The sequence below is a fragment of the Bidens hawaiensis genome, unplaced genomic scaffold (assembly GCF_021521415.1).
Source record: "Bidens hawaiensis isolate Kalapana, Puna unplaced genomic scaffold, B.hawaiensis_p1.1 tig00046810_1, whole genome shotgun sequence".
NCBI lineage: Eukaryota > Viridiplantae > Streptophyta > Magnoliopsida > Asterales > Asteraceae > Bidens > Bidens hawaiensis.
In genome coordinates, this window is record NW_027506002.1 from 82,551 (window position 1) to 93,363 (window position 10,813).

The 10,813-nt window shown below is 34.6% G+C and overlaps 1 pseudogene; it reads right to left on the reverse strand.

The window, feature by feature from the left end:
- Positions 1–2,643: 2,643 nt before the first annotated feature.
- LOC143616332 (zinc finger A20 and AN1 domain-containing stress-associated protein 5 pseudogene) lies at positions 2,644–3,079 on the reverse strand (annotated as a pseudogene).
- Positions 3,080–10,813: the final 7,734 nt, after the last annotated feature.

Sequence of the window (10,813 nt, forward strand, 5' to 3'; positions counted from 1 at the left end):
AAAGATAAACCCTTCAAACACAAGACAAATAAAGTTCTTTTCTTAAAATTGAGAAACTTTACTTTCTCAAACTTTAAAAATGTCTTAAAATTGAGAAACGTTACTTCTCAAACTTTAAAAATGTTCATAAATAAATAAAATGTCACTCTCAACTTCCCATGTCTCCACACATTTCATCAAATCTGCTCATTTCATTTTGCCATTTTGTTAAGTACAATTTGGAAAAATGGATAAAATGAAAAGAAAGTGGGTCAACACGACCCGGTCTAACATTATAGGTTTACACTTAAAAGTTAAAACTAACGTCAAACAACAATACTCACTAGGGAAGGGTACTTGATACCGGTACCGGTACCGAAATCGGTACCGATTTGGTACCGTCGGTACCGAATCGGTACCAAAGTTTTGAGTTTCGGGATCGGTACGGTACCGGTATTTCCCAAATTTTTACCTTCAATACCGGTACCGTCCCGGTACCGAACCAAATATTTCGGTATCAGTAGCGGTACCAAGATTTGGCGATTTTCGGGATCGGTATTTTCGGTACTGGTACGGTACCAAACTCATCCCTAATACTCACTGTTTCCATCGGTTTTGACGATTTAAACCGACATTTTAGTTTTCTTTCAAACTATTAATCTAAAGTTTTACAAAACAATAAAATCGATTCATGATTATAGTACATTAGTACATAAATAAAGCTACGTATTAGAAAACGAAAAATGCATAACTAATCAATCGGAACTGTTAACCAACCGTGTCATTTTACAAACTGTTGAAATGGGTATCAAAAATATCCGTAACAACGTAAAGTACCGTGTAAGAAAGCTCAGAATCATAGTCGGATGGATTACAAGCGTTGTGTGTGCTAAATATAAAAAACCAAGTGTGTTGAATGTCGTTACTCTGGTTGTTGATGTTGTATTTACAGTGCCCAAAAGGTTTTTTTACTTTCTTAAAAAGTATTCTCTTCTTAGGGTCGTGTTAAGGTAACGCTTAAACGGAAAGATAACTTGTGCTAGACTCGTCGAGACTCGGTGTGTGAACAGCTAGAAATCTAGAATCCAAATCATGCCAATCCAGACTATTACGAGTCTGGAGTTGTTGTAAACTCAAGATTCTTGATATATGATTGGTCCATTTACTAACACATTGAGTACTTTGAGTTTGTTCGGAGTCTAGGTGTGCGTCAATGATCCAGATCCAATATCTGTCAACACCGATTCACGAACCGAGTCAATTGATCAACATTGATTCATGAACTGAATCAATTGGATCCGGATCTAGATTTGACATAGGTCAACACTAATTTCAAACTCCAAACCGAATACAACATTAGAATTGTTAAATCGTTAAAACAAATTCCAAACCGAATACAACATTAGAATTGTGAAATCTTAAAAACCCAATTCATAAACGACGCTTTTAAATGTTAAACCGATCAATCATTTTCGGCTTGAAATGTTTCTTCGGTTTGATTAACTTATCAACACAACCGATGCCAACGTTACGTTTCTATTTCTTAGTATCATTATTACACGATCAGCCTACCATATACGACAAAACACATGACATAAAACCAGCGGCCCCACCATTCCCAACTAAAACAATGACACCCTACGAACCGGTGTGCTCAAGATGCACCACAAACAGAACCAACCCACCACCTAATACCCTGTGTGCTGGCTGGTTCCATGGGCTCATCTTAATATAACATGATATATAGAAGATATCTTTCATAATTGATTATTATTTAAAAATCACGCAATATATTAAATAAGTTACCAAAACAATCCAATTACATTAGAGAGAGACAGATAAGGAGGCAACAAGCAGCGCCGCAAATAAAGTTACGGTTTTTTGACGTCGATATGTTATTTCACACAGGGTCGGCTCAACAAATGTGGAGGCCTAAATCGAAACAAAATTTTGGGGCCTTTTTATGACAATTATTAAGAAAAAAAATTGTTTATTAGAAGTTTTGAACTCATAACCTATACTTTAATAACAACCAAGCCTACCACCACACCAATACATAACTTAGAGTTTATTTTACCCATTATAATATATCTATATATAATGTTTTTTTGGACTTGGAGGCCTTAACTAAGTATGGGTCTAATGCCCTAACTTGTTTTCGCTGTCACACGAGCCACCCCTGATTTCACATGACCTACAGAAACGTAGCATCTGAGGCAATGGACCCGAATAGTAAATTCGATCCTACTGAAAACAAAGTTCCTGTTTTTCGACGTCGATATTTTATTTTACACGACCAACTGAACTCTTTTCAGAAATGTAACATCCGAGGTATCGAACCCGAATGTATCAAACACAAAAAGAAATAAAAGCATTATTATTATTATTATTATTATTATTATTATATTATACACTAATTTATTTTAAACACCGAGAGAAAAATCATACAATAATAACAATAACAATAAAACCTAACAATTTATCTATCAAATATTTTTAATATTCTTCGATACTTCAATCACCAGTTGATCAATCTCTCCCAGATGATTTTGATTTAATTCATGAACATGAACACAGAGATCATAATAACAATAACAAATAACAAGACCTCGAGCGTTGATCTCTTCTTCGAATTTCAATTTCTTCAATCGAATTCCGTACAACCTTCAAAACCTAACAATCTTCGCAGCTTTCACCACCGGATTCTCCCTCGCAATCGCCTCACGACCAGCAGCTTTATAATCATAACTACACTCATGCCGATCGGAGTACCGGTGCTCCGCGCAGAACAGCTCGCCGCACCGGCACCGGCACCGGAATCCGGAATATCCGACTCGTTTCCGGCAGCCGGAGCACCGATTCACAACTCTCTCCATCGGCTTCTGGTTTATCTCATCTATCATCACAGCCGTCCGATCTACAACCAGATCAACCGACTCATCACGTACCGTTGACCTCACCGGAGACCTCAAGGATCCGGATCTACGTTGCAGTTAAAGCAGTTCTGATTTCCGACGATACCGCAGTTGTTGACGCAGAGAGTCAAGGCTTCCGGTACGGATTTGAACTCTGCGTCTTCTTTCTCTGTTCTTTGAGCCATCTGTTATTTGTAAGGGAATTTGATCGGCGTGAAAGTTGGTTGAATGTTTATGTGGAAATGGTGGAGAGTGGGTTTATTATTAATTATTAATATTATTAAGGGAAGATGGAGGAGGCTAATGGGTGTTACAAAGAGACGCGTTATCATCATATCATGCAAATGGTGACGTGGAAATGACGGTTTTGCCCTTTTCTTTCCACTAGGAGTAGGATTACTCGTCCGGGTCGATTTCTTTTCATTTGCACAATTGCACCCGTGATATGATAAAACTTTTGGAAAAGTTTTTTGAAAAATTCGTTACATAAAAAAGTTTTTAATTTTAGGTAGTATTTGTAAATAATTTTAGAAGTTGGTATTTTAAACTAGTCGTGATTAATGACTACTATTTTAGATTAAGAAAATTTCAGAGACTAGTATTTTGAAGTACTAAACTTGTCGGGACGATTATTTTAGGTAAAAAATAGTTTGGACGAGTTTTTATGAAATTTTTGGTATTTTTGTTAATATTATATTATTATATTTAATTATACTCATTGTTAGTATCTTTTATAACTTTTAAAATATAAAGTTTTACTAAAATCCAAATACATCATTGAAACGTGTTTTTTTTATCTTCGTGTCGACATAAATTATTATAATATTAACATAATATATAACAATTGTTATTATTATTCATTTACTATTTGTTAACATAATATATAGCATTATAATATTAATTAAAATTGTTATAGTTTTTATTAAGTCAAAGGAAAAGAGGATTTCAAAGAATTATGAATTGATAAAAATACCACTTATTTGGATGTGGTTTAATAGATAATCAATTGTCTAAAACTGTTACAGTATGAAACTTTAATCGTTCAAATTGTTAAAGATTTGTAGATTGAACCAAAATAGTTAAAACAACAAAATGCATGAACCAAATCAGGAGTTCTCTATATACTACAAAGAGAATGTGAGATCCTTTGGAAACCTAGATTTATGCCATTTTAACTTTTTTAGCTGTCTCCTTTGCGATCTCTTATTGTATACAGATTATTATTACATTTCAAGTATCAAGTACAGGTGTTTATGCACAATACTCTAGTTAAAATTTGTTTTCTTGAATACGTGATGCCAGTTATTAAAAACAGCATCTCTGGCAAGGAAATATCAAAAACATGTTTTGTAAGCTATCACTCAAAGAAAAAAACACATTAAATTTTTTTGTTTTTTAACAAACTAAATTATATAAAACAACCAGTCCACCTTAAAAAATGCCTTCACCCCGTTTTTCCTCTCTTCACTAACAAATTCGTTTTTGGTCATCATTGAGCAATACCTAGGCAATCTCATCCACCTTTACCCAACTCTCCTCTAAAAAATGAAAAATCCCTCTAAAACAGATGACTATTAGAGATGGTATAAATTAATGAGCAAATTAATATATTTTGTTTTAAATAAAGTATTATGGTATCTAATTGATTATAAAAAATTAAAAATAGTAAAGACTAGATAACTAGACATGTGATTTAAAATATCGGAATTTTATCAACAAAGTAAGAATATAACAGCATGAATGTGTCATTAAAATATCGGATGGGATAAGAAGCATATACGTAGCTACACCATGCCATTCAAAATAAATAAATTATTAAATAAATAAACAAACAAATAATGAAATAAAGAAGACCTACACCATGGCACCTTCAAAAGCATTTACATTGCCACAACCCATTTCTATTATTATATTTGTCTTTATAAACTATTAATTTATTTGCATATTGCAAAAAAGAAAAAAAATAAAAGCCGCCGCCAACTCCTAAAACACATCGCCCCATCAAAGTGACCAGAAGAGCTCAACAAGGGTTTATTATATAAGATTTTAGATTTTTAGTTAAATTTTTCATCAGCGACCATTGACAAGTCATACTTTTGTCTTCATTAATGGTAAGTTACCATAAGTGTTATACTATCAACAAGTTATCACTAGCGATTTGTATTGGCTTTAACTTAGACCTTTGGCAGGTTACATTGTTCACAAAAATTGAAACGTTGACTCGAAAAAAATAGTTTATAACAGTCGTTAAATACAAATATAGTATTCTGTTCACAATCCAGCAGGAATGCATATCATTCTCGGAATTTGTACCACTGCCCTACACACACAATTCAAAGGTTCCCCGAGTACATAGCCCCTGTTCGGGGACAACCTTCCCCTAGGCTATGCAACCCTGTTAGAGAACCGGTTATGACTGACTTGGTTTTGTATGCCAATTATCAGTTATGTTTGGATCCAGACACATGTGTATTCGGTCTGAGTTGCTTTTTATTATCTATTTTGTATTATAACGATTTTAGATACAATAATCTCATGTAACATTTATCAGACTCTTTGTAATAAACAACTAGTCTATTACAAGAATAAGATCAGTTCAGACAGTAAAAGGTTAACGTGTTCACCTTGTTATATCAGTTGGAAATATCGAATTCCTCAGCTTCAGTATGCTATCAACCTATATTTGTAATAGGCATGCATAAGTACCTAGTTGGTATTTATTCAACATACTTTAAGTCTGTTTTAGTTCAGCAGACTCGAGGTTTGATCAGCAGACTTGAAGTCTGATTCAGTTCAGCAGACTCGAGGTCTGATCAGCAGACTCTTAGGTCTGTCCTAACCTTAGTAGAGTTTTAGTCGTTTTATGAAAATACTTTGGATTTACATATGACGTTTGGAATAGCACGCTTTGACCTAATAAAGGATATCACGTTGGTAAACTTCTCCAGGTAAGCAAATGGGTCCCGCGGTTGATTGGGATGTATACGAATTGCTTTCCTTAGACAAGAAGAGTCTACTAATGATACCCCCATCCAGTTACTACGTGCCCATCAAAATAATAGTTTTGGTAACATTACTTCATGTGGAAGCAACGTCTTTACTTTATAAAGCATTACTTGGAAAATATTAACAGTTTAACTACTATACCCTTAACTAAGTTATAACTATGTATTTAAAGTAACTTAACCTTAATCCTACCTTAATTGGCTAGTCGAAGTCAAAGATTAAGAAAAACAGCAGCACTTCGGCTTGTGCTTCGTTTATGGAATCAGCAGCTCGTTTAACAGCGTAACAACCTCGTTTCTTCGCGAAATCAGCCCTCGACACCTCGGAACACCCTTGGCACAATTACCTAGGTTATGTGTGTGAAATGAAAGTGAAAATGGGATAAGAATGGCTGAACCCGTAGCTGCCCTTTTATACTTGAATTTGGGAACCGTCGCGTAGCGCGATGGCCTTTTTCCAAGGTTGTCGCGTAGCGCGACGCCGCAATTAACCAGATTGTGCCACGTGTTGACACGTGGTTGGCCACGTGTCCTAGGTTACTTAACCTGGTCATCGCGTAGCGCGATAGACCAGTTGGGTTTGGCCGTCGCGTAGCGTGGCGCCCCTTTTTTCTTGAACTGTGTGATTCTCTGTCGCGTAGCACGACGAGTTTTAACAGGAGACCATCGCGTAGTGCGATGGGTCTCAAATTTTAAATTTTAAATCCCTAGACTTTCAAAGTTGACATTTTAGCCCAAAATTAGATGAGGTATTTTCACGATGTTACACCCATCGAATCACAACCTACCCGTGTATGTCCATGCGTCATCCTATAAACTACCAAGAAAATCAACGAATGAGCCATTGGCCCAAATACAAGTTTTCGAGAGTGGTTGAATTATAATACGAATAAGCATGCTAGCCCGCACTTCGTAGATGACGGGAGTGTTAAAATTTGTAAGGCTCGGTTTCAATGATCTGTATTTAGGTACTCAACTCGTGGAAAAAAAATGTTTATATCGAAAAGTAATTAAAAAAAAGAAGCTTAAAGTAGATATTAGATTGCTTCGATAATTTGTACATTATCACTCAAAGTCTGATTTTTTTAAAATATAGTTGGATGTAGAAGAAAATTAGGGTGTCGCAACAAGATGAGGAACAATCACGAGTCGAGCGGTTGTAACATTCGTGAATTTTAAAGATCTGAAAACCCGACCCATTTAAACTTTTGGGTTATAAATTTTATTAAAAATATTTAAAAATGTTAAATAGATATTTTGGACTCATTTTCACCTTTAAAAACGCCTAAAAACGAATTTTCAGAAAGTACAGGAACCAAACCTGACAACAATCTGGTCAACGACACCCATTGCGCTACACGATGGGGTTGTCCACTTGTCCACTCCTTCATCGCGATTCCCGATGCACTCTGGATCAGCAAACATTGATTTTTGTTCGTTTAATCGTTTTCGATCCTCCAAATCTTTTCCTAACCGATTTAAATGACATGTAAGCCCCAATCAATTGTATCTAGACATATTCAAGCACCTAATTCGTTTCTTGTTCCAAAAGATTGTATCTTCGTGTTTGATTTCGTGATTTACTTGCTAAACGAGCCCATATACCAAATTGGGCTCTCCATAAACGATTTTAACCTTTACTATTTAAACTAAGCTAACACAAAACCCTAAATCTTTCTGTAACATAAGCCTCCACCCTCAAATCTGATCTCCCTTGGTGTTTCATTGTGTTTTTCATCAAGAACTTCATCCTTGGTTGACTTTCTTGTTTCAAGTCTCTTTGACCTCGTTTATCTCCTTGTTCTATTCATCTTCCGAATGTTGTCTTCAGCAACTTCATAGGCTTACATGTTATAAACGAAACCCTTTATCAATTTCATTGATCGAGAAAGTTTAATGGGTCAATTTTATCCCGACCCGTTTAGGATTATAAAAGTTAATTTTGGTACGCTTTCAATTACTATACATTCTGGTCAAAACTAGCTTTCGAGCCAGAAAACTTTATGTTTGTCTTGATATTTTGAATGTATTGGTCAAAACCCAACTCCTGATTCAAAGTTCGGATTTTGAACAGTACCAACTCGCTTAAACATTAAAAAATCTCATATCTTGAATTCTAATAATCCATTTGTTGTGATTCCAGTGGTATTATTCTCGGTTTTAATTCTGCTTTACTGTCTCAAAGTTCCAGGTCTATTATTGTCGGATTAGTCAGCGCGTTAAAAACTCGGGACTCGTTTATTATTCTTATTTTATTATTTAGCTTGCCAATCATTAGGGTGAGTAATCACTCCCTGTTTTCTATTATTTTTATAAACACTTTTTTGGGGACTTTGTGCGTACCATTCCAAACAACTTTTACAACAATTTTAACAATCAAATCATATTTGCTATTGTGTTGTGATTCAATTACGTGTCATGTGCAAACTACTTAATTGTTTAATTATTGTTTCGGAAAGGTCCATCATAATATATCTCATTTAGTATGATCATACGCAGTCTTAGTAGCCATCGATTGTGCTCGATTAATCATTGTCAACCGACACCATTACTTGTTTAATTGAAATACATTGTCTTGATAGCCGTTGATTGTGTTCGATTAATCATGGTCAACCGACACTACTATTTGTACTTAATTATATCATACACTTGAGCATTAATTTGTTATTTGTCGGTATTATATATATCAAATCTGGTTATTTACTCGCTCAACATGTGTTGTTGACAAATCTATTGTATTTTTACGCATATCGCAGGTAGCATTGGATTTTGCAAGTTTGAAGTTCGTAGAATCAGACCTTTAGGATACCACCTGATAATAATTGCTTAATTAAATGATTGTAATGTGTGTTGTATTTGTTCTGAATATTGTAATCTGTATTGTGATATATATTTAATGAGTAATTTAGATATTGTCGCTTTTATTTATATTAGTGTCTTGCGAGCTATGAGCAATCAGTTCGCACCCCGACATTTTTGCCTTAGGTTGGGGTGTGACAACGGGTATCAGAATATGTTCTATTTGTTGTTCATATTGGAGAATTCAGTCGATAGGGCTTTGCGACGAATCATAATAATTAGAACCGAAATAAACAAATGATTAAGAAATAAAATCAGAACCAACCCCTATTGTAGTATGTTATGAACCGTACTTGGGAGTTGGCCCAAATCCAGCTACGTGGGCCCAACCTGGTAGCCCAACAAGTGAACATGTTTGTTTTAGTGGTCGTTGAATATAAGCAGGCGAAACTGCAAGCATAAGGTTATGAATGAATATTGTTGAATGTCTTATGTTTCTTATTCTCATCTCCAATTCTTCTCCGTATTTCTCATCACCTTCTATAATGTTTGATTTCTTCGGTTGTAATCGTTCACCTTATCAACAGAATCAAGTTGTGATTTCTGCATTCGTTCACTTTATCGGCTGTGATTGTTCACCAATGAAGTGATTCGATATTAGCACAACCAAACCTAAGAGAATTGAAACAAGTCCATCAACCATACCATTAAACAACCACTTCAACGTAAACCAACAAAAACAAGTCGACCTGAAACTAATTTATATCCTAAACATCATTTCATCACACACACACACACCATAACCACAGACCCAATATCTTTAACATGATTCAAATCTTATTAACCCGAATACTTTTTCATTGCTTACTAGATCAACCAAATCACTGAATAAATAAGGCAAGCTTGAAATTTGTATATTATTTAGAGTCTGATTTATCATTGAGAAGTAGTATAAGATCAAATCTGTAAATCGGTGACATTTCAAGAGTAAAACCAAACCCAAATGATCATCGAAGCACGCAACACGTAAAAAACATATGATCAACCTTATATAATTCTTTTTTAGAAAAAGAATTAAAAAAAAAGATATAAGGGGTTGGTATTGGTTAAAAAGGTATGCATAGTGGTTTTATTTAAAAACAAGTTGAAAAGAAAGTATAATATACTAGTTAAAGAAAAATAAAAATAGATACAAATATACTAATTTGATAATTACTTTTTAAAACACACTAAGAAATTAATTTTTGAGAAACAATCACACACAAAACACAAAATAAAAATAAAAGGTTAGCTGATTTGCACACATCAATGTTCTAATGTGTTTTGAGCCCTAATTTCCTTCTAAGATAAGTCACCAAATAGTTTGAGTTTCTTATGGATCATAACACTATAAACTATAAAACGTATTGAAGGTCAACAATGAGATGCTGGGTAACCATTGAGGACAAACATTAAGGGTGCTCACGTTCTAGTACGTCAAGTTTTGATATATTATATGGACCGAACAGATAAGTACAGTTTTTATAATAGTAAACCGAATCAAGTGAGTGGGTTGTTTTGGCCGGATTAGCCAAAATAATGTATTAGAAGAGTAACGGTAAATTTGAATACTATTTAATTTCAACAATAACTAATGGATGGTGATTCGTTGACAAACACAAAAACTTTAAACAACTGATTGTAGAAGGAGGAGGTTTTCGGTTTAAGCCCCACAGACTAGAATAATTAAAAAGAAAGTATCGGTAAAAAAAAAAAAAGAGAGAAAATTTAACTTCATGATGGCATATATTAGCCCGCCCGCCCGCCCGCCCGCCCAAACAAACGTTACCAGATCCAAATTCCAAGCCCAGTATCAAAAGTGAGCACACAGACGGCGAGTACACAACCTGATTCATTCGTTGCTTCATCGGAGGTTCGTATTATCTCTCCGGCTACTCTTTTAATTCCATAACCTAACCTAGGGTTTCTTCTTCAATTTAATTATAATTATGCCATATAGTGTTTAGTTCTACAACTTAGGGCTTTTTATATTCATTTTGTGATAATTGCCGGTATACATTCATAATTAATGTGTCCATTGATTCTGATTACTTTGTTAACTAGCTGATAGGATTG